Genomic DNA, 25,584 nt, shown 5'->3' with positions numbered 1-25,584 from the left:
GTTCCGTCAAAGTAAATAATACAAGCAATTTTATTCTTGCTATTTTACAGCAGTTATTATAAACACTGTTAAGTAACGGCTGTCGATTTTTATGTATATTTTCGGACCATTACTGGTTTGTTGCACTTAGGACCAACATTTTGAACGGTCCTTTTCTTTGAAGACGTCTCAATTACTTTTTATTGAGACCTTTCGGGCGAAAAGGATCACTGAGGTAAAGTAATGTCAAGCGACTTAATGTGTAAAAATGTTAAGATTTTTATTTTAATCATTGCTATTGTCATTTAATAAATATCTCAACGCTGATGCTTTTGTGTGACGATATGGTAATTATGCTTTATTATTTATTATTGTTTTGCAAAACACCTGCGTTGATGCTGCGTATATTATTTGCAATAATATTTCAAACATATCAGAGGGAAAATGTGGAAAACTTTCTGCTGAAACTGACGCTACCTCTCAATTACTATAAAGGCTTTTTCAAAAATAATTTAGAAGAAAGCGTTTGCCCTCTGGTCCTAAGTGGCAGGAACTATTCATTGGCATAATGAAGTAGTACCAAGGCCTGCCTACCCACTGTCCACTTAATAACTTCAATACTACATTTCAATGGTACATTACTTTTAATATCACGTAGGTGTAATCATATGTCTCGATCTTTTTTATTGATTTCATATGAAATTGATTTTGCGTAGGCTATATTTTGGTATAGGTAATCCGACAAGAACCATTACATAAATTGATTATATTTTGTCTCGGGAAAATAAATGAATATTTTTTTTTATAATTGTTTGTCTTACCATACTAATACGAGTATTATGAGGAGGTAAAGTGTGCGAGTGTGTGGCGTTGCCGGCGGTAATCTCAGAAACTGCTAAACTGATTTTGAAAATTATTTTGTTATTTTAATTCGAAACCCGTAGAAGTAGGCGACTGTTAGCTAATGTAATACAAATGCAAAAGCTATTATATAAAACCTATTCCAATCCTAGTCTGCCAAATCATTAATCTTAATTGGACTTTACTTAAAAATACACACTTTATTAACAATTCATTTTCAATATCGTTTTTGCCTTTTAAAGCCAGACTACGGAAATAATTTAAAAGTTATTGTTTCATTCTCAATAAAAAACGTTGCTTACTTAGATCGGGTTTCTGTACATTCAATACTTCACAATAATTGACGTATTGGTCACTTGCAACCAGTGTGATTGGCATTTGCAAGACAAATAATTTAAAAGTGTAATAATATTGGCGCCATTTATTTTTGGTCCTTTTATACTTTGCCCTTTAAATTGTACGTCGGCGTCAGTACTTTGTATTGACTTACTTTACTTTGTATTAATTCACTAAATGTTATGACGATTTTAGTAAACTCGGTTGGAACATTAAACTTGTGACATAGATAAATAGCGACTTGACAGCGACTTAAAATTCATTGATATTACCGTAGTCTCGCCTAAAAGGCACTAAAATATTGATAGGTTATACAAATAATTTAGCTTGCCAGTAATAGTGTGTTTTGACCACAGCTGAATAAAGTATTGTCAAATAAAAACCACAAGTTATATCTACTTAAAAAAAAACAACTTCTTTGACATTGTTTAAAATATGCCATCTCCTCAAATTAATACTTTTCTACCAGTCTTCGGATTAATGATAAATAACTACCTGCTCATTCAAAAACTATTCAAACTTGTATTGATAGCTAGTGATGAGCTGGTAACAAGAAGTGCTCATGAGCACATCCCACGAGGCGGCGCCACCCACACCCGAGTGCATGACGAGAAATTATGATGATTCATTATTATTCCAAATTATATCTACACTTACTAACTGTTCTCGAAACCTATGATAACAATATTAAACTCCCACTGCTGGGCAAAGAATCCGCATAGACGATTGGTATTTCGCTTTCAATGACAATCAGTATTAATTTCGTTAAGCTAGAATTGTTGAATAGTTTTTGGGTCCTTCTGTCCGCAACACCAAATTATTATGTTCAACTGAATGCAAAAAATGAATAAAGTACAGAGAGAGGTGAAGAAGAGGTAATGTTGTATCTGCTGGTATCTTTTTTTTTTCGTCAAAACCCGAAATGTTCATCTATAACAATTAATCGACTTCAAAAAGGAGGGACTTTTCAATTCGGCAGTAGACGCAGTAGGAACTGTATGATCAGAAATATAAAACCAAATTAGTGACTCACAAACTACTACAAACTGAAACCAGTAGTAATCTCACATCCATTTAGTGTTAAGTAACATGATTACTACACGCCGGCGCCCATTTATCGGAACATCGATTCTAATCAAGCATTGTCAGCCGAATTCTATTAATTAGTTCAAGGTTTACACCTACTGGAACTTTTATCTGATGCTTTGATCTTCTACTCGATAACGTATAAATATACATGAGTTACGACTAAAGAATTATAGTAAAACATTTCGTAGATAACCCTGGAAAAACTAATGATTTCAAAATTGATAAGACAGCGGAGAAGCAAGAAGTAGACATTGAAAGAATTAATGATGGTAAGGATCCAGGAAGTGACGAAAATCTATTTGTTAATAGGATTATGAAAACTTATGAAACGAATTTACTTGACGATGTACGTGAGTATTGCAACAATAATAACCAACATTTTAAAGAAGCAAAACGTGCGATTACGACTCAGATATAGACAATTATAGACCTCCACAACATAAATCTATTAGTCATCTCAGTTTTAATACTACGAATACATATTATTACGAAGAATATTAAAACATATAAACACAGCCTGAACACTATAATTGTGTTTTAAACAAGACATAATCCCGCTAACAAACGTCCATACTGCATTTAATCAAAGTCATCTTGCATATTTTTAATTAACATTTCTGAGTCATGAGTGGCTGTCGTAAACTACACTTGAACATTTTAAAATGTTTATCTCGATGCATAAATTGTCGCATTAACTACACGAGATGTGTTCGAAGCGAGAATACACTTGACTCAATTAAGGTTCGATACACCGGCTGGCAAACCGGAAAGATCGCGAGTTCAAGGCCGGCTGATCGATTTCGCTCTCGTTCGGGAGAAATTCCGATGGCTTTTACTTTTGTTTTAATATTGTTATCATCTTGACAAATTTTCTTATTATTCACAAGAAAATTTATGTATTGAGTGCCAAATTAAAGATGAAAATGATGATCTAGCTTTTCCATAAAGAAGAGAAATTCAGTTTTTTTTGGCTTTTCGATATTTTTATTTATGTTTACGGAAGGCATCGAAGGTCGTCATTTTGAAAGTAATTATCAGTTTCCTGTATGTACTAGTTTTTTTCCTAGATGTTAATTTAATAAAAGGTTCATTAATAATAATTCAATGTGTGAGGAAATTTACTTTTGATGGAGATTTCTACATCAAAGCAGTAAGAGATAAAAGTGATACGAGTAATTTTAGAATTTAAGTTATTAAAAATATTGATATGAAATTAGACTTCTCATAGGTTTATTCTGCCCGTATTTTTGTTGAATCCAAAAATTGTGACCAAGATAAAGTCAACGCACCACATATCAGAAATCCTACATCTAATATACGTCATGTTTGTGCAATTCCTTATCAGAAACAATAAATGAATATTAATTTAGGATTCGATGCTTATGGCTCACGATAAGAAACGTCAAGAAGGTCACGTCAAAGACTATCAATAACAATCAATAAGACAGGTCTTGGGTCCAAGAAGGCATGGAACGCCACGACGATATCAAATGGTCCATTGAATTAGAACAACAATAAATCATTATAACTCAGATCATTGATACACTTGCTTTGAATTCCATTGTTTGCTCATAGATGGAGATATTTGCGGCAACACATCATTAAGTATTTGTTTTGCTGTAATTTTCATTGAAGTTAATGTCAATATTATGCCTGGCATTGGCATTTCATAGTTTAATCATAATTTTATTTATCTTAAGACTATTGTTGTATGACCTGTTTCATTGTTTCGGATTCCTTGGCATTGGGTAATGGATTTAGAAGATCTTCTAAAGTAAGTAGCAATCTATCATTATCAAGGACTTTTCTGAATTCATTTACAAAATAATTATGACCTTCGTTAAATACAGTAGCCATTACATCCGTGACGAATGAATTTCCTCAGCTGTAAAAAGCATTTAAAAACCATCGTCCAAAGTTAATTAAAACCAAGTTTGTCGTCCGAATGTCTTCGTGAACGGAAGATCATAATTAATGTGTCAAATTTTAATAACTTCCTTGAGGAAACTCCTTACTGGACGCTGGATGCTTTAAGAATTAAAATGCCTGAATTACTCACGGGTCGATGTAACGTAAATGGGTATTAATATTCTTTCGAACGAAAACAAAATGTTAATCAAAATTTTATAGTAATACCATCGTAAAACTGTGCAAACATGGATCTAATCATCATTAATGTTTCGCGTTTAACAATTGATGATCTTAAATAGGCGTAAACAAAACATCTAAATTATGAAATGGCTTCAGTTATAGTAGCATATGCTTTGTGTGAATCATCAAATGCGGAACGTTATGATCGACATGACGGTCTTGCTCCTAGTTCCAAGGCAACTTGTTGATCCGCATTGATCTTATAAGGTGATACCCGGCTACCTGTCTCACGACAAGGTTTTGATGCTTGATATAAGGCAATGTCATGGTCGTCTAATTTATTTTTATTACATATTTTTTTGCTAACATTAAACGTGATATCTGTAAGGTCTAGGTCAGTATGTTAGACGGAGTTTGGTCAAAGGTAATTTGTTATTGTCGTTTCCTAGCTTGTATTTGGTCATGATTTTCGATTTTATCTATTGCGCTAATAAGCTCAAGTACTGTGTTATTGTTTTTATTATAATTGCAGGAACTGAAATGGTTTTGGTTTTGTTCACTTAAATTACACATCATTGTCATGAGCATAGATCACGATAAAAAACGGAAATCGTGACTCTGGATAAGGAGCCTCCGTGCTCTCTCAAGCGTAGACAAACTAGCTTGAGATGCAGAGAATAACACGTACAACTAGTACTGAAATTAAGTGTTAAAATTATTTATAACGGAGTGCTGAAACTTGAAGTCAACTTGTAAATAAATAAGACTGATAGCAGTCAAAGACCCAGCGCAAGGGTATTCGAGATAAAAATAAAAACAGTTTATTTACGATTATTTCATTCGTTCCATCCATCAACATAATAATGATCCTCATCGCGTCACATTAAAACATTTTTTCTTCCGTATTTACGCCTTTTAGGGTAATCAAAGTCGTAAATCTCGCTCGATAGTGTGAATTTTTATATGAGTCAGTCACCCCTGGCTGGCAGGCGCGGCCTTGCGCGGCGTGCGCGCGGCCTCGACTGGCGCGCGGCGCGCACAGGGCGGCGCGGCGCGGTGCAGCCCTTATATGGCAGATCTCGCGCCTGCGCACTGCGCGCAACATGGCGCTTCCACGTCACGTGGTGCATTGCATCTAAATTTTCGCATTTATTGCTGTCCAGTAGGAAATTGTACAAGTGTTTTATGTCTCCTTGAGTTTGGGAGTTCTTTGGCTATATTTTATATTTCTTCCAAAACAGGCGCGTAATAAAATCCGATGGCTTCCTGTACTTGAAACACTTACATTATCTAAAGCCCTTTTGTATACGTCAGATACGTTTAAAGCTTTACGATAAAATGTCTAAATGCGGCCCTGGACAGCCGAATAGGGTAATTTCTTTTACTTAAGAGTCGTTGCCCTCAGAAACAGGGTAGATATTGGCAGTTTGACAAGGATTATCCCAGGTAATAAAGATTAAACTTAGTTAATAAGGGGACAGGAACGACGCTCATATTTTGAAAGAAATAATTATCACATTAAGATCTTCGTATGCTGCTGCAAATAAGTCATGTACTATCCATCCATACCATTATGTTCATACCCAATTAGAAAGATTTTCTTTAACCTTATTTCCTTCTAATAAGTTTGTTACCACGTGTGGTACAAAAACTCCATAAATGGGTGATACCCAGTAATTTAGGTGTAATTGTAAAACTGTTAGCTGTTCTTATAATTGCGCTATTGTTTGTAGGAGAGCAGGGAGTGATGACCTTAGGAGCTGGTTAAGTATGATGATCTACATAATTGTAAGTATTATTCATGACCAACGAACATTGTTAGGTAATGCAGTTTGAAAATGTTTAAACCTTATAACTCGGCTATTTGCTGCAGTGAGAAAAAAATATTATAAATAAATCAGTCAAAACTACTAATAAAATGATAGAAAAACCCAAAAAGAACCTGCGATGGCCGGGAATCGAACCCGGATCAACTGCTTGGAAGGCAACTATGCTGACCATTACACCACCATCGCAGCTGACAGTGGCGTCGAAAAACTTGAATACATACGCATTAGTTGTGAACAGTTGATATAATTAAAAAAAAACGCGGGTTTTTTACGATTTCTTCTTAATAACTATGCTTCTTTTTAATCTGTAAAATATGATTTATTTGAATCAATTAATTCAATTTCAAAACTTTGCTCTCTTTCGAAATATCACTTTAAATTAAAAACAGTAAAGTAATTCAGTAATGTTTACATGAAATTGTGCTTAACATAACTAACTAATCTGTAATAATAAGTATGGTCATCGTTTACCGCGCTAGATGGCGCTATACGTTGTATAGTTGTTCTTATCTAAGTGTCACGACTACAAAGCATGATTCATGTGCTTCCTTCTAATAATAATCTGTTATACATAATATATTATAAACTTTATTATATATATTAAATAAAGTTTTCTTAGATAATTTAACAACAATAGATAACAACTTGGAGGCAGTAGTTAAAAATAATTTTATTTTAGAAGTTATTTTGAGACTAAAGGAAATAAGCGACAAGGCTCATGATAAACTGACTCAACTGCGTTAGGAAAAGGGTAATATTTCTTTCTTACAACTGTATGAACTTAAAACCTTAAAATAATGAAAACCACATTTCCACGCTTTTTGGACATATTTCCAATCTGTCAAAAAGTTGTTCTTAAATCGTACAGGGTACCTATAGTTACCGGAACTAAACGATTAGTTGCAAGTACAAGCTTACAAGGGATAGTAAACATGCGATGCGCGCGCGCACCTCTATTGTCGCACAATCACTTTGTAGATCGCCGCCGGCTGGGTCGTGATCTTTCTGATTTGTGAAGTAACCATAATGTAAGAATTTTGAGGATAATTGGACTTAAACATTTAAAAAATGTATAAAAATGTTTTGTTAGAGAAAAATTAGTAAACATTTTTGGTCTGGATTTGAACCCAAGACTTCATGCTTAGCCTTTGCGATGACAAGACCAATAAAGAACACAGACAATTTATCTGTATGAGTAAGTTCAGTAGGCAGTAGCATTATTAATCGAAAGTTCTACCTTTAACTTGTTTAATCTTGACTTATTCTCAACTTTCTGCCTAAATAATATGTTAGGCAGCAAGTTGACAATAAGTCAAGATATGTTGAATCCGTTACCAAACTTTAAAAGAGCATAAGAATTGACAGTAAAAAAATACAAGAAAAAAGAGCGTTACCTATTTGTGAGCCTTCAACCCCAATTTCCCAAAGTACCCTACAAAACACTTTACCTTCTCCAGACGCCGTCGGGACAGCACAGAGTTAGCTAACTTATTTGTATATTTCATGAAAATCTGATCAATACATGCAAACAACCACGATTTAAGTCAATATTAATTAAAGTTTTAACATTAAAAACCTATCTGTTTCATATAAACCATAAATCACACAATTAATTATAAAACTAAACATGTGTACATCTGACAGTTCCACTTTATTATAATAACACGGTGGGGTTACATTACGTTTTGATAGGAGGAAGTTTAAATAATTCGCAGATCCCCGGCGGCCGTGTCGTGATCACAGAGTTAGCTGAGGATTTATGAGAATGTGGCTATTATGCATACTTGTTATATACTTAATATTATTTATTGTATAACAGGTTGACTGGAAAGGAATTGTTGATGTCGCTAACTTTGTTGGAAGGGAAATTATGTTGAAAGCATTGAACAGTTTTTTGTAATTTTCCTTACAATTTTTTCTGGTGTTAAAAACGACCTTTTAGCATTCGTCGTAAAGTATGTTGGAAACATCGCTATTACCAAAAAATAGTCATTTGTCCTAATTTCGTATCATAATATATGCTTTCTTTTTACCTCATCTTAAATAACTTGGGAATCATGCCACATGTTTTTTCTTCCAAACACTTCAAATCATTATTTCATAATTATAATTATCCTACAATCTACCAGGTGATGGTCACCCACGGTCCGCGCGCGGCACCGTTTGTCGCGATAACCCGCGACCCGCGGTAATTGCCGCGAGAGGGCGCGGTGCGGCGCGGCACGACGCGACACGTTCCCACGACCTGACCTGATATGTTTGCACTTTGTGTACAGATGCTAGTACTGACCAGGGGCAATAAGGTGATAGGTAACAATCCGGTACATTGGGATGCTGACTCTACCTTTTTTTGGATCATGTGGATCTAGAGTCTATGTCCGAATGGCTATGCGCTACATTTGTGATCGTAAAAAGCTGTGGATTTGTGAACTAACGCGAGTATAAATATTTTCAAAACTATGAACAGAAATAGTGCAGGATGTCAAAATCTTGCAAAAAAAGCAGTCTACATAGACTGCCTTTTTTTGCTTTGGTAAAAATGACGACCAAAAATAAGTAACCTTCCAAATAAACAGTAACTTAGTTATGGACTTCAAAATAATTACTAAAACCTTTATTTAATCAAAATATTTACGTGCATAGAGTACCTAACACCGGTCTCTCACCCAAACAATCTCCATTACCCGCTGCACCAGCTGAATACATTAGTACCACACAAATCAAAACCTAATTTATATCCTAACTTGAAGTAATCTTTCAGTAACTCGATCTGTCTCGAGCTGCAATAAATACAGCAACTGTCCTTACCACAAATATATCAACAGGTTCTTTAAATGCCTAACCCGGGCACCGAATGCCGACACCCACGCGTTGTTTAGTAAACAATTTTGCGTAATTTTCGCCTGTCTAATACTAGTTGCTGGTTCCCAAGCGGTGCAGGGCTGGCAACATTGATAACCAACTTAATATTAAGTGGATTAATTTAAAAACTATAACAACGGGAAACAACACGTCACACATCATTAAAATTGGACGTCGGTGGCGGATAAGTTTCTTCCATTTTCCAAAAAAACTAATGATTTTTCTCATCACCCAGCTATTGGCAGCATCCTTATAAGTCGAGACTTTAAACTGATTTTACTCTTTTTTGTATATAATTTTTTGTACCTATACTGAAAAAATACGTTTTATTTTAAATATGGAGGGAATACGGATTCACTCCATCTACCACGTTCACGCGACACCTCATCACTTTTAAAAATATTTCTATAGGCAGACTATTATTCTAAACTTGTAAGTCTTTGAACAAGTTTTTGTGAGCGACAACCCTATGCCTCAGTAATATTCATCTAGCTCATTTATTAGGGCGAAAAAGTAATGTTCGAATACCAAATATTTCATTGGAGATTGGGTAATTTTGAAATATAGACTGTAACGAATTGTCAATCTTAATGGGTGGCGGTTCTACAAGCAGCAGACATAGTATTTTTCACTCAAGTCAAAATAAGGCTAGAAATAATTGCCTTAGAATTAGTGTATGTACTAAGCACCACAGACAGTTTAATTGCATTGCGTTGAAAAACATCTCCCACACTAAGGAAATAGGATCGTAATCCTCTTATTGACGGGGGTTTCACAAACATTCAAGTAACCCCGTTTATTTTCATTTGTTGTTTGGCCACATAAACAGCTTTGAAAAGTTTAACTGTCTAGTTATCGCATTTGAAATATAGCCTGGTTTTCTTAAAATTTATTTTTCTCTACTTAACATTCTAGTATGATGGAATCTTCAAAACGAATTGCTGATCACAAAAAAACATTTCAACAATTCCACTTTTCATTGGCGATCAATCTTTCGTTGTCATGTCGTAACCCCACAACCGCTACCAGAGGCACCTAACCCTCCGCATTCCTTGCTTGGTGACCTAGTTATTGACAAACGAAGGAAGCGACGGTTGTCGTTACTTGTCTTAACCATTAACCATTGTCTGCACCCTTTGCGCAACGGCGGATGAGTGTCGTAAGCTCTGTACGGTGCGTGATTTCCACTAAGTGATTGTTTTCAATTGCCATCAATGTTGTGTTCATCTATTTGAGATGGAATTACATATCGCTGCTTGGATGGCTTTAGCAAAGACTTGGTTATTTTAAGATGTTCAATATTTTTTTAGGACAATCCAACTCTACTAGATTCTTTCAAAAAATGGGCGTTACGACCCCTTGTGGTTTCAAGGGTTGTAAGATATACAGAAAAACAAAACAAAATTAAAAAAAACTACCTAGCTCACAATAATTGATTTCATTTCAAGTGATGATAGGTTTTAATTTGCTCACAAAGTAGGGGCGTTGAAATCTTTTTTTAACTGGGTGGCAGACAAAATAAGTTTGGGAACCTCATCTACTAGAGCAATCATCGCGGCAGTAGGGCAACAGGGCAGGCAGGAGTAGGCGTCCACCGTTATAACACAAGAGTTGCCTATATAGGTAGAGAGATAAAAATAGCTATTTATAGTGTGGCCGCCATGTTTTGTTTGCTCGAAAGTGGTTCATGCTTGTTTAGATAAAGGACGAGATTGCTACAGCGGTGTCTATTTGAGACAAATAAACTTGTTTCTTGTAAATAAGTATAACTTAACTAGCGGTGGTTGGTGGTGGTTTGGTATGGTCCATTGTACAGACAAAAAGGTGGATAATAAATATAGAGTTTTATTTCTAGCGCCCCTTTGTGATTACCTTATACATTACATTACATTATAAGCAGGAAATAGCACCTTTGACGATCATTTAACTCAAGGATTCGCGCAAAAACTTTGTCTTTATTTTTAAGTGATTCAACGATTTACTCGCGCGTATTTAACAAGATCGACTAGTTACGGAAACAACAACCGGAGTCCTTAATCATGAGCTGTCGCGGCAGCGGGTCGCGAGTCGAACTAGTCGTGTTACATCAAGAACCTTTGCAAGTGCCTTTTGTCAACATAATCTTTACACTAATAGAACGAATACCACTATTTGTCCATAATTTTCTTTTATGGATTTTACCGATTACCAAGGAGAGCGTCAAGTCTCAAAAGTCCACTTAAAGTATTTTCGAAGCAGTCAGAGATATTATCGTTTAAACGTAAGTAGGTATATTTTGTATTAAATGTGATATTAAAAGTCATTTAATGTCGAGGTCCGAAAGAGATATCATATGAAGGCTTCATTACAGGCAAGACGTCAACTAAATAAATAATTTACAGTAAGTCAACTTGGTACAAACATTGAAACAAGCTGACTTCAAATATTTTTTCTCACTGGGATAGTAGATAACTATTGTTGAATAGGTATTGAACTATTTATTACAAGATTTAAAAAAATAATAATTTCATAACAAGGTTCAAAGACTTAGAAATGTTACTATATATTTGAGAGAGATCTTTATCAAGCAGACAGCATATGTCATAAAGATTTAATCATTCCCTAGAAGACAGTCCATCTTCTTTTAAGCATGTCAATCTATGGGATTAAACCATATTTTTCCTCAGACACGCTGTAAGCAAAATTCAAAATTTAAGAGTAATACTTCTGAATAGCCTGTCATACAATTTTAGCAAATCTCTTGAAACATCAGCCGCCATTAAACCAGAGAGTTCAGAGAAATATATAAATTATACACTTGATACCATTTATACTGGCTTGTGACGTCACAGGCCTTGCACCGATCGACACATCGTAATTTAGATAACGAGTAATTGAATATCTTTAGTGGAAGAGTGAATTTAATGTTGCAGATTATTTATCACTTTATTTTATACAATGTTTCAATGAGGTTAAGCGGTTAAGAATCTGGAGAAGTAAATGAAGGAGTTCAACAGCTTTGTTTGTAACTTAAGATTATTATCGGCCTCATCGGTTAAAGTTAAGCAGCTAAATCTGTTATGGTTCATCAAATAATAATTCGCATTACATATGAACGTCATTAGAATACGATATTGTTATAGTTGTAGAACATTTGCTGTCCATTGCGATTGCTTTGCATCCGGAATATAATATGTTATACTACTAGAAAGGATTTCACTAAAAAATCTAATAGAGAAAACATACTTTTCAAGTCTGATAAAAGTGTTTTGTTGTCTCGCGAGAGTTCCTGCAAATCATTTCAGCTTAATTATGGTTTTCTTATTTGAATCACTTATATTTCCTCTCCAACAAAACACATTGTGGAATCTTAAATTCTATTCCGATCCAAACATAAAATATCATCTCTAAACTCAAAGGAATCGATGTAAACAAAGATGAATATCTCGATAATTGCTCGGATCGCTCCTTAATCGATACTAGAGGTCGAGTCAGTCACTGCCGAGGACTGTAAACATGATCGTTAAATACTACTGTCTGTTTGTAAATATGTATGGAGAGACCTTGGCATTGCACTGTTGATGTACGAGTAAAGTCTGATTTAGGTAGTCAGGTATCCAAGGTTAAGTAAGAAGGGATAAAATGTTGAAGTTTCCTATTGCCTCTCTTCAGCATCAGTGAAACAATGAGGAGAAAAATCTCACTTAAAATATGCTCGCAAAACTGTGTTCGGTCAAAAAATACACTTTAAAAACTTTTTTGTACACTTTTAAAGCCAGTGTTTTTGAAAATCGGCATTAAATTTGAGTGTGCTAAACAAGACCATACATTTACACTGCTTGAATGGACTATAAAAACACTTCAGCACTTCTTAAGGCATTAAATACGTAATTACGTAGTTTATTATCCGATAAAGCTGAAAACGGCTATCAAATTGACAAAACCACATTTCGAAGAATTTCCAATTTTCTCGCAGAAAGGAAATTACCTGTGCTTGTATATTGAATAGTTTATGTACCAAAAGTAGTTCTTGCGCAGTATCCAAGTAGTAACCAAATTAACGAAGTTATGGAGTGGAAGTAAAAAACGTAGTAAACACAGCGGCGAAGGCTGCGCGTGGGCGGGCGGCGCGGGCGGGACCCGATACAGTTTTACTTGTAACTAGGGGCACCAGGTGGAGGGACCGGGTTGGGATAAATTAGGATTATTTAATACAACTGGCCTGTAATTAAATCTTATGTAACTGTCAAAACTTATGCTGTTTCCTAAGTTTTTTTTTTGCAGATTTCAATGAGACTTGTAAGAGTTATTATTAAGTTTGACTACAGATGGATGACATCGCAGGTTTAAATATTGGAAATCAAGGCTTCCTTTCCATGTCTCTATCTGGAATCTTTGAAACCTTCTATAACCTCCTTACTCTATTTTACTGGGTAACACAGTATCTGATAGATGGTCCAGCTATCAAAACTTTAAGATCTGGGTTTGAAAAGCGAGATCAACAAGTTTGCATACTTATTAAGCATTTTCCGGCGATCTTTGAAATTTAAAGACTATCTGGAGTTAGTCCTAAAGGAGAAGAAATCATGGCCACCCGAGTCAATCGCGGCGCTTGGCCTAATGGCGGATTATTATCACATATAAATTGATATCAAATGACCAATTACGTTACATTCGAGCCAATTCTAAGCGTCACTGGCGAACACTTCACTCGTATTTAAATACTGTTTGGAATTAAGTAGTTGTTTGGGAGGCTGTGAACGGGCGGTGATCGTGGGCGGGTTAACTATAACTTGATGTTGTATGACTTAGTGTGGCGGTATTAGGTTACTAAATTGAACGGGAGTAAAGTTTAGGGTCTAGTGGAGATAATTTTTTTATTAAAGTAGGTAGAGGTACTAAAGGAGAAGGTTCTCAGCTTTGCTCTGGACGTCAGAGGTAAGTAAGGATATAGAGCAGATGTAGAGGCGAGACGATGCTATATGTTGTGAAGCGTGCCATCCTGTTTACACAAAATGATCTTGAAAAATGTTAGTGGTCGTATCGACAAATATCTATAGCTTACCGTAATTAAATGAAAGGTTTGAAACTCTATTTATCTTTAAGGTTACTTGCAACTGATTGATGATTCAGCACACTAATCTACAAGACGGTCCAATAAACAGAAAAAGACAGCAATTGCTGCTGTCGTTTTTTAAAAACTGGGTATAACATAAAATAAATAAATAAAAAATAAATGCAGACATCACATACATTGTTCTGAACCCAAAGTAAGTTGCCAAAGCACTTGTGTTATGGAATTCATATACAACGAAGGTACCACAAACACCCAGACCCGAGACAATGTACAAATGTGATTTTTTACATTGACCCGAAAGGGAATCGAACCCCTGACCTCAAAGCTAGCGACACCTTGAAACCGATGAATACGCCACTCGACCACGGAGGTCGTCGAAACTATATACCTAGCCATATTTTATTTTAAGTAGTTAAAATAAATCTAACTCAAAATATCCTTATTACGTAGGCATACGACCTACATACTCATAGGTAGATGTTAAAAACAGATTGCAAAACAAATCGTGATAGCACTGATAGCCGATATAATTATAACCACAGACTAAATTGTGTTAAAGTTAATTAATAACGAAACCGTCTTACAATTAACTATGTAGTAATATGTATTTGTAAGTATATTTACAAATGTACATGGTTAAGTTGGGAAGCTATCAAAAACGTATTTAAAATCATTCCTTGTCCCAATGTTAGGCACAGGTTTTTTTTCTATACAAATGTAGTTGAGCATAAAAAACAATTTGAAAATTATACACAATTTCTATACCGAAAAATACACGTAAATTAAAAAAAAAACATATTTAAAAAAAAAGGGAAAATTCCGACAACTTGCACTTTTTAAAACATTTATACCCCAATAAATTACCAATATAAAAAAATTTAAATAACACTCTTTTTCCTATAACTCAAAAATACATATTCACCATAACCTTTACTCATTCTATAATAACTGCATCATAAAAGAAAACAGTACACAACTCCATTTTAAACAAATCACCACAAATAACTACTGTCATAATTATAGCAATAAATAAAAACATAACCATGTTATGCAGTTCTCACAAAAGTGAGTGAACTGAAATAAAAACGAAAGTTAACAACACCATGTATGTACAAGCATGCACAAAATTATTAATGAACTTTCTATGAGTCGCGTGTGTACTGTCACGAACGTCAATGTTGAATCGTATGTGTGAATAAATTTTGTCGTTTTGAATTATTGAATATTGATAAAAAATTGAATTGTGTAATTATGGTTTTAAATCATCTGGTATTGTAATTATCTATGATAATAACGTAACACTTTTGGACTCGTGTACATGCTTCATTAAAGTATGCATTGATTTTGCTAAAGACATACAAGGCTTATGTAGAAAACATTAGAAGATTTTTTGTCAAAATACCTTTTAGGTCAATTTGTAGACCATTTTATAAATAACCAGCTGTTGCTCGCGACTTCGTCCACGTGGTTAGAATTTTCCCCGTTTTATCCACATTTTATTTTCGCTCCTATTAGTCGCAGCGTGATGTTATATAGCCTATAGCCTTCTATGGTGAATCGTCTATTCAACACAAAAAGATTTTTTCAATTCGAACCAGTAGTTCCTGAGATTAGCGCGTTCAAACAAACAAACAAACAAACTGTTCAGCTTTATATATTAGTATATAAGTATAGAGTATAGATTTGAAACACTCTCAAAACTAAAAAAATGCAAATTTCAATCATTTAAAGAAATATAATGTAGCAATACCAACATTAAAACAATATTTAGTAATCAAAGGCAAACAGGTCAAGATCGATTTTAAAGTCTAAAAATTTCGATTTCCAAATATCGTCTGATTTCAAATCAACTAATTAACTAAATAATTAAGTGAGTTTAGTACGGTATTATATTTCGTGAATGACTGTAATGTTGTACTCGTAAAAGGTGCGTATTACTCATGCGCTTGCGCATGTCGGACTATTAAGGACTCATAATGCATACCTAATTTTGTGCTCTGTATGGGTGTCGTAAATCTCTGCTCATTTTTGTACTGTTTTTTAGCTAAATCTCCTTATATACATGATAATTTTTTATAATAACTATCCGCATAAAACTTTATAAGTTATAATCGAATACAGAAAAATATATCGATTATCACATTACCATGTTCTCACTTTCAAACTATTCCAGATTTTTTTTACCAGTTATGTTTTGAATTCCTATATTTTCTGCAAGCTATGTTCACCAAACAAAACATTGGTTAATACGAAAGCTATCGCAACAAATACAAAGAAATCGATTAGAAGCCAATCTACTCGATTAAACTCGAGATGACGGTAAACGTCAAACGATGTGCTATGAATTGTCTTAACTCGTTACCAACATTACATATAACTTTCTAAGCACAATTAACAAGTAACAACATGTAAAAAATTCACAATTACTCGGCGAAAGTAACGATGAATTACACAATTGAATCGATTCTTGCATCGATTCGTCTCGGCTCGTTATAATCTGTAATCGAGATGTTTGTCCATGCCCATGAAAGTCGCTTCAGGCGTTCCATTCGATTCTTAATTCGATTTTCCCGCGGTTTATTTATTATGTAAAAGTCGTGTGACTTTTTTGGCTTGTGTGTGTGTTTGCTTGTCTTACAATGGATAATAATTTGAGTTACTTAGTATGCTATGAGTGTATTCGTTTGGTGATATTAATAGGTACTAAGATCCCACATTAAATGCTTCGTTGTTTTGAGTTCTAGATCTCAGAGATCCGTTATAATATTAGAACATTAAAAACAACTAAAAACATACAAGACAAAATGATAAGTTGCTAACATTATATTCAAAATATAAATGACATCAACGTCAGGCAAAATTTATGTAAATTCCATGTATCCAGATTAATAGCCGTAGCCTTCAAAATATGAATGAACACAAATTCGCCGAAACAGCTGCACCGATTACTATGGAACTCAACAGGAAAGTATAGTTTATTAATATCTCGGGTTGTAAATTACGTGTTATTATATGGAACTAATCTTTCTGAGAATACTCGTTATGAATTAATACTTTTATGTTTTGGGGTTCCGCACCCAAAGGTAGGTTCGGTATCGCGAGTTTGACTCGCACATGAGCAGTTTTTTTATAGCGTGTCAATCAATGACTTAGATTTTTATCTGGTTGATGGGAATGTACACCTGTATGAAAAACTCCTTGGAAGTACCGCTATTGGGGTTTTTCTTGGCTAGCTTGTATCCCCCAAATCACATTACGGTATAGTTTTGTACTATATTATGAGTGCTGTCATATTAGTCACGGCTTAAAGTCTCACTGAATTCAGCTGAATTCGATGAAAGTCTTTTACATGGAACTTTATAAATGTGAATCAATATTTAACTGACCAACACATACATAATACCTATCAAAAGTTTCATTTTTAATTATCGTTTAATATAAGGTATTACAGTTCCATTGGTGCCTCGCATTGTTTGTCTACTCTTTGGTTGCTTCTAGTGCAAAAATAAAGATTTTGAGTGTACGCTTGATAAATGAATTATAACCGGGTGGGCAAGTAAGTAACCGATTTCTTGGTCACGGCGCTCGAGGCGCACGGTCAAGGGCGTTCGCGGTTCGCCACACCTTATTGTCTTAGATAATAGAAGACTTGCCAATACTACGAGTATTTAACTTTAAATTTGCATTTTATTTTGTAGGAAAAATATAAAAAAGACATTTGTTGCGTTTTTTTTTTACTTTTTGTTGAAATTTCTTTTGTCGGTGAGTGTCCTTGGTTACATAGGGTGTTCAGACATCAATTTTGACCTATTATTTTTATTTTCTTGAACTTTGGGTAATTTGGAAAATTATATTTCACGGTAGATATTACATATAAGTTAATAAGTAGATAGTCTTCGAGTTTCATCCAAAAATATTTAATTAAAAAAAAAACTTTCAAATCCGTTTCTGTGACATTATCTATCATAAAGACTAATGTTTTTTTGGTATTATTTCTTAATAGCTTCCATAATAAATACACATTTCAAAGTATTGTCAGTGAAATGTGGACACAGCAAGGTCGCGGCCTTTTGTCGAAAACAAAATTTGCTTAACGTCGGTAATGAGCTCAAATTAGGTTTAAGTAACAAGAACCGTGACTTTAGGTTTTAAATGGTCAAAATTTGTGACCTTTTAATATTGTTATTAAAAATAACTTAACATAATTTAAAAAACATGTTTTATGTCTGTGTATTCGAAATTATAGCAAAAACTATTACCGAATATATAATCAAGCAAGGAATTTAGATTTATTTTTAGTTATGTTATCAAAGTTTAAAAATAATAATATCAATCTACCTATTATTTTCCGTTCAAATCGGTTTTATTAATATAATAGTAATAATCTTAGTTCCGCTTTGACATGTCTGTATTTCAACTAAGGGCAAAATTTTGCTATATGTCTTTTCTAATCTCGTGTCACGAGACTTTTGAAAAAAAAAACAGCATACCTGTAAACTACTTCTATCACCATAAATCGAAACACGAACAAGGTTACGGCATAATTTCCACGAACTTAGCACAAGCGTGCGAGAATTGTGTCTCGTCTCATTACCACTAGAAATTACAAGTATAGGGCATTGTTTTGATGAATTATAAGACAATGCCCTTGCGTCTATGTTACATTACTTACCGTGTTACCATGTTCTGAAGTAACTCACCCATAGTTAATATGATACTCTGAGAAGCTTTCGTTCAACTTACCTGAAACAAAAATACAATGGAGTTAGAAATCTAAATGTTTTACACATTATTCTATTAACGTAGGGTCTGTGGCCTGTGCATAAGGTCATGAGAAAAAATGAAGAAAACATACAGAGAAATAATAGAACGATAATTCCTACAACTTACACAATAAATTACTATATCAAATCCTTCAAAACAACCGTCCATCCACAATCAAAGTCAAAATTCAAATATAGAACGGAGGAAGCATTCGTGATTCTGCTCACATCGCGTTCGGGTGTTTCCGCCGAGGATTCACGCGCTCGGCCGGTGAAATGGCATGCGCATATGCGCAGCGCTTGGGGAATGCGCACGCGCACGCCGACGACAGTTTAATGTCACTGTTGTGATTCAATCGGCCCGTTATCTAGTGGATGATTGACACTCGATTCAGTTGTCGTAAAGTGTTGGATAACGTTACATGTTGATAGACAGGTAGCAACTTATGTTGGAGCCATTTACACAGACGTCAGTCATAAGCTCCAATTTTTTGATCTATAAGTCATTTTTTAAATGTATATGATTTTTAAAAGGATCAGAAATACCATGGACGCTAAACGTTTTAATCATAAACAAAACACCAATCAACGGTATATTATTGTTTAGGATTAACTGTTATTTTTGCATTCCAATTGTAACAGTTATCACAGCTCTTGCATAGTAACCAGCTGATCACTATACAGATCCAAATCCACGAAACCCGAAACTAAAATCGACATTCCATAACAACCCATTTATATTCGCATAACTACAAGCAATAATAAATCGTAACATCTATAAAAGATAACATTTAACGATCTGTAAAATAATTCAGTCTAAAAAGGATCTAAGGTCATCGAATGTCATATTCGCTCATCGTTAAATTCACGAACGAGTTAAAACCTATAAATTAAGCTGACTACTTGATTATAAGAAATAAAAAATATTAGAGCATCGCACTCGACGCGTGTGGGATGATATTTATGAACAACCTGAACAACCATAATAGTCCTGGGCCCCAATTCTGCTATCTACAACGGCCGATGAATGAATGGCAATTGGATTAAATTTGAAATTATTCCTATTCTCTTAAGCATTTTGCCAATACAATAATAGGAAGTTAATTGTTTTGACCTTGAGTGTACCGTCCCGTACTGAATTTACGATTATTGTGTAGAAAAATGCTTACGAGAATAGGAAAATTGACATTTTTAAGCCAAATTTCATTCATCGGCCGTTGTAAATAGCAGAATCGGGGCTCTATTAATATGGTATCGCCAAATTACAATAAGATTTAGATGTTCACTTATCTTGATGTCAAAGTCCGGTCTAATCAAGTTGATTGTGGTCAGTGAGTGTGCGAAAAATAATAAATAAAGGATTGTTGCTGTATGGGTTTTTAACCTCTGACTGTGGATTTGAACTTTTTAGATCCGGTACTGCAAAAAATATTATAATAATCTCTTTAGCATTGGATCAGAGATACAATGCAAAGCGGTGTGTGGGCGTTTAAGTGGCGTTGCTTTTATAAAGTGTTCATTAAAGATGTGCTTTCGAATATTGTCTAAACTACCATTGTATAATCATCTTTCTAAATTTAACACCTACTTCTTGTTCATCTGCATCTCTGAAAGGTAAAGACTGCTTCAGGCATTGAAACCGCGGCGGGATTGTCCGAAATTCAACCCGAAAAAAGAAGTCATTAAATCCGTCCTTGTGGTTGCGTAAAATAACTTATTAAATAAAATAAACTAGGTATCATACATGACATCACAAACGGACAAGAAATGATAAAACAGGGTAAGAGAAAAATGAAAATATTCATAGTTTCACTGACAACTGGCAATAAATCTGTAATTCTCATTCATGCTACATTAATTAACGCAATACCAACAAATCTGATAAACAATCTAAAACTTGTCGCAATTGCCGACAAAACGTCCATTCTTAAAACAAACGACGTATAATAAGACCTAATCATTCATTAAATCTATAAAACACACTTCGCCGTCACAATTACTCGAGAATTGCTAAAAATATTCAAAGGAATAACGTTCTTATGTCACTTAATGAACAGATAACATCAGTCATGCAATACTTACATTGCAAAATCAAATTAAAGTGCCCATTTGATACAATTAATTTCATTATGTATGTGAGAAGTGAAGACAATGGTTACAATGACTCAGCCATTGAAGTTTCCGAAGAAATGTCTGCGAAACCGCGAATTTTGTAATAACTGGGGAGTTCTTGTAGGAAAACTTGGATTTAGTTCTATTTTAAATAGGATGGGTTCGCTCGGTGACTAATCCGAATAGCTGTGACGAAAATCTATTCTGAATTTGCTGACTCCTACTAAATGTCAGATCTACATACCTTAGTCACGTAGGTACTTCTCGAGTTTCGACATATTTTATACAAGCATTAGTTTCTTCGTTACTCATTGAAATATTTGTAAAAAGTTCCCTAAAATATCATGAGGATTTAAGCAGGCTTCATTATTTTCGTCACTCTTTTTAGCGAAAAACTCAACGATTTCAACCTTATCATTTAAGACTTGGGAAATAGCCCTAAATTCCAGCCTTTTATACCAAAAAATATTGCTAACAAAATTTTCTCAGGTTTAACCTACTTTCTTAATAGCCCCAAAGCCATTTACATCAACATTTTCTTTCTTAAATCGTTCCTTTGTAAGTTAGCTTCACGAGAGGCACTCGCTTGTGTCGAGTTTCGCTCAGTACTTATGTGAAGTAGCATTGGGCGCTTGCCACTCGATGTAACCTCATTGTTTGCGGCTAACTTGATTGTATGACGTCAATCAATTGATCACATTATTATTTTATGAAGTCAACTCGAGTACCTATTGACTCAGTTTATTAGATTTTGATTTGTGATTTATGGGGTATGTTTGTTTCGGATATATTATTGATATTAAAGGTTTGATAGCCAAGCAGGAAGACCGTATAGCCAAGTCAAAGCTCTAGAGGTCAATCCCAAAACACGCCATGACGTGTGTATTTTAGAAATAATTTCGTGTCTTGTGCTTTATGTTCATCCGTTTATGTCGGGCTTAGAGAGTAAGAGAAAAGAGCGTGCACCAGTATTGACACACGTTTATAATATGGTATACAATGTGTCCCGCGTAGCTGGCTGGTGTCTTGCGGCAATAGTAAAAGTAAACCCATAATACCAATTAAAAAATCAAATGACGACATCAGTTCCCTTTACCTTATATGCAGATTAGAATCAACGTGAAATACAAAAGTCACTGGAGATGATTCGTTAAAGTAATTGTTACAATCACTCTTAATGGATTTCAAGTCATTTGGTGTTCTTAATTGATGTAAAAATTATGCAATATGGTAATTAGAAGATGTTATGTCGCGGATTATGTAACGGACACGGTTTAAAGGGTTCGACAGACTTTTGTATGATTGAGGTAAATTGGACACTGGAATTTGCTTTAAGAATTATATTGATTAACTTTACATCATATTATGTAATTTTATAGAACAATTGATGTGAGCTTCGATATTTTTTCCATGTTATTATTCTCTTATTTCCTCCATTACTGATTCTTCGTCACTTGACTCCAGAAGAGCGTCTTGTAAACCTCTTCCCACTAAGCTGATATATAAAGATCAGGGTAATCTTGCAGTTTTATAAGGAACCATTTTGCTTCAGATGGTTAACAATAATAACAGAACTAGACAATGCACAAAAAAAGTTTGGTAAAAAATTTGTATTGCAACATTGAGGTAAATACCCCAATTGTCGTCCAACGGAAAACTTATTATTCAAATATTGATTCTGCGTTCCTTGACATCATCGGTATATTCCATATTAAATGGTTATTTTCGCCATAGACACGTCTGTCACTACAGGAAAAAACATCCCAAGTTTGACAAGACAACAATGGGTTGCGTCATCGAGTCATACGTGTATGTCTATGTCAGATTACAAGTGCTTAATAATATATTATAATATTATTTGTGGATCATAATAATAGAAACAATCAATAGTATGTACTTTTTGTTCTGAGTGTTTTTTACACCGACAAAAGACTTATGTTTTCATGAACTGACAAGTATGTGAAAACGTTAATGATGATAATGATCTTTTGGTCAAATTGTCTCTATCAAAAACCAAATACACCTGCTGATTATAAGTTCCTTTACCCTACATTATCGTTGCATTGGCAAGTGTTATCAATTTCCTTCGGCCTTGGGTATGTAACTCCAGAAGTTTGACAGTTATGTCTGTGTAACAGCGGTTGTTTATGACTATGGTTAGAAAATAATTACCGCGCATGATGTCTTGCGTAACAAGTTTCCCAAATACCAGTCGATAATTACAGCAATAAACCGAACGTAATTTTACGACTACCGTCCACTTTAAACTCAAATGATCACAATTAAGAGCGGATACACCGAAAGGGGTTAAACTTTGAAAGTGGAAGAAAGTGATCATGCCTTTGCCGCCTAAGGCGTCAGGTGATAAACACCGCCATCTTGAGATTATGGCGTATTGTCTCTGCTAACAATGAGTTTGTGTGGACGATTGTTGCGGCACTCACCCTACTTTCTTATCACATTAGGATTGAACGTAAATAGAGTTAGTGGATATTGCCTCTACGTTAATAGACGTGAGTTTATCTGCAGTCATATAAAGCAAACAATTTTATGTTACAAAATATGTCAATTGAAAAATTGCACTTACATTTGGTTTTCTTTAAGCGTACAATAATGTAAGTGGATATTTAGATTCTAGTAGGATTGCAAAAAATACTAACAGCATCGACACTTAAAAAGTTAGTCACCTACTTCCTCTAAATACATAATTCTAGTCTAGGTGTTGCATTGCCTGCATTGCCAAATACCTACACCATATTTCATTACTTCCTCAATTTAACTTTTACTATATATTTTCAACGCTAATTGGTGTAAACACTGACAAAAACGCGAAACATTCGTTTACAGTCAATTATAAATCAATGCAGTATTAAATTGGACAATCATCTCTCTTTTATGGTAATATCGGTAATGAGTGCGCAGGTACAGGTGTCGACTGCCTGTCACTCGCATTTCCTGATTGAAAGACGACAAATGTCGTTTTTACCTTATCATGTTTTTATTTTGAGTGATGGACGATTGTTGGGAGTTTTACCTTAACTTTACCAAGATTTATAGTTATAGTGACAGAAGTAAGTTAAGTAATTCTATTTCCAAACTTATAGTGCTTTTACACTATCGTTTTTTTGCACCCGTTTTGTCAATCAATTCGTATTGATGTAACTATATCTGACAGTTTATTTTTTTATAGACACATATCATTTTTTGTTTGTCTGCTGTTTGAACTTGGATGTACGAGAACCATAGATCACCATAGACCATTTATCAAAATGTTTAACAAAAACTTGTGACACGTTCGTTTATTGTTTTTCCTTTGATGTGGCTGCGGTAGAACTTGGCTTGAGTTTTTATGGGATGTTTCCAAGTAGGGTGTTGTGCTAAATGTTAGGAATTCTAAAAACGGAAATAGGTTGTTTCATGGAATCGTATGGGTACATTAACATTAACTTCATGGGAAGATGCCTGGTCAATCGTTATATATCATCGATATTATTAATGATTTTGCATGAAAAATATATATATTCTCAGGTATGGAGCTTCTCAAATATATCACTGTATATATCATGTAATAGCGAAAGTTTGTAAAGCTTGTATGTCTATAACATCTTCACGCTCAAAAGGACTTATCAATTTTGATAATATTTGGATGGAGATAGCTCCCATCATGGACTAAGAAATAGTCTACATTTAATACGAGAAACACTACATGCCTAGCCAGTTTTATACATAAAAACAGCAAACCTTTTTACTCCAAAAAAACCAGTCCAATCTTACAAGACAACTGTTGACAGTAATAAAAGTGACAAAACAGCAGTCTATTTAAGGTAATAGTCGTAATGAGGGTGAATGCACTGTCAGCTGTCAACACGCACGACCGCGGCGCTTCCTGATCGATGGCTGATAACGGTAGACTTTACCTAGCATTATTTGATACCATCTTGTTTTGAACTTACACCTCGCACTTGCGTAAGGTTTTACTAAAAGATGATGGCAAAGAATTTTTGTAATATTTTTCTTCCTTTGTAAATTTTCCGCCGTTTTAGATCATCTAGCTTTTACAGATGCCTACTTACCGTCAAAAAAAAGGTTGTAATTTTTGTAACCAATAACTTGGTACTCAAAGAATAAATCTTTATCCGAATACGTTCATATTAACCGCCTAAATATATTGAAACTGCTGAAAACTTCTCAGAAATAACAGATACCTTATCGCAAACTATGATATCATAGCTAAATTGTCACGTAAATTTGTTTTGATACAAACTACTTTTAATCTCAAAAAATAAAACCTTTTTTCAATAGCTGAACACTCTTCCTCCATGTCACAGGTTACACCAACTTCCTGAACTTAACAAAGTGTCAACCGTCACGCGTTCGATTCCCGTGTGAAAACGCCGCGCATTTCCGCGACTTGATAAACTCGAGTCATTAGTTAAGTGACGATAAGTGTACAGTTTTTAAATGTAGTTTTCGAGTAAAAATTTTGTTTTGAAATTTTGTAGGAGTTTTTTTTTTAACTAGATACTTACGGTAAACGTGTAGGTTAGTTAGTAGGTAGTTTCTACTAAACAAGATGGTACACATTTGAAACATTTACAAGTACATA

General features: G+C 34.4%; 1 protein-coding gene and 1 non-coding gene across 2 annotated transcripts in view; both read right to left on the bottom strand.

The window, feature by feature from the left end:
* Window positions 1-25,584, bottom strand: part of LOC113494588 (GAS2-like protein pickled eggs) — a 70,467-nt gene that overhangs the window by 15,865 nt on the left and 29,018 nt on the right. The gene's annotated exons all lie outside the window — the stretch shown is intronic.
* On the bottom strand, window positions 6,300-6,371 carry Trnag-ucc. The gene has a single exon. It is a non-coding gene; the product is annotated as a tRNA-Gly (tRNA).

This window comes from Trichoplusia ni, chromosome 1 (assembly GCF_003590095.1).
Source record: "Trichoplusia ni isolate ovarian cell line Hi5 chromosome 1, tn1, whole genome shotgun sequence".
Lineage (NCBI taxonomy): Eukaryota > Metazoa > Arthropoda > Insecta > Lepidoptera > Noctuidae > Trichoplusia > Trichoplusia ni.
This window is presented reverse-complemented; position numbering and strand designations above follow the sequence as displayed.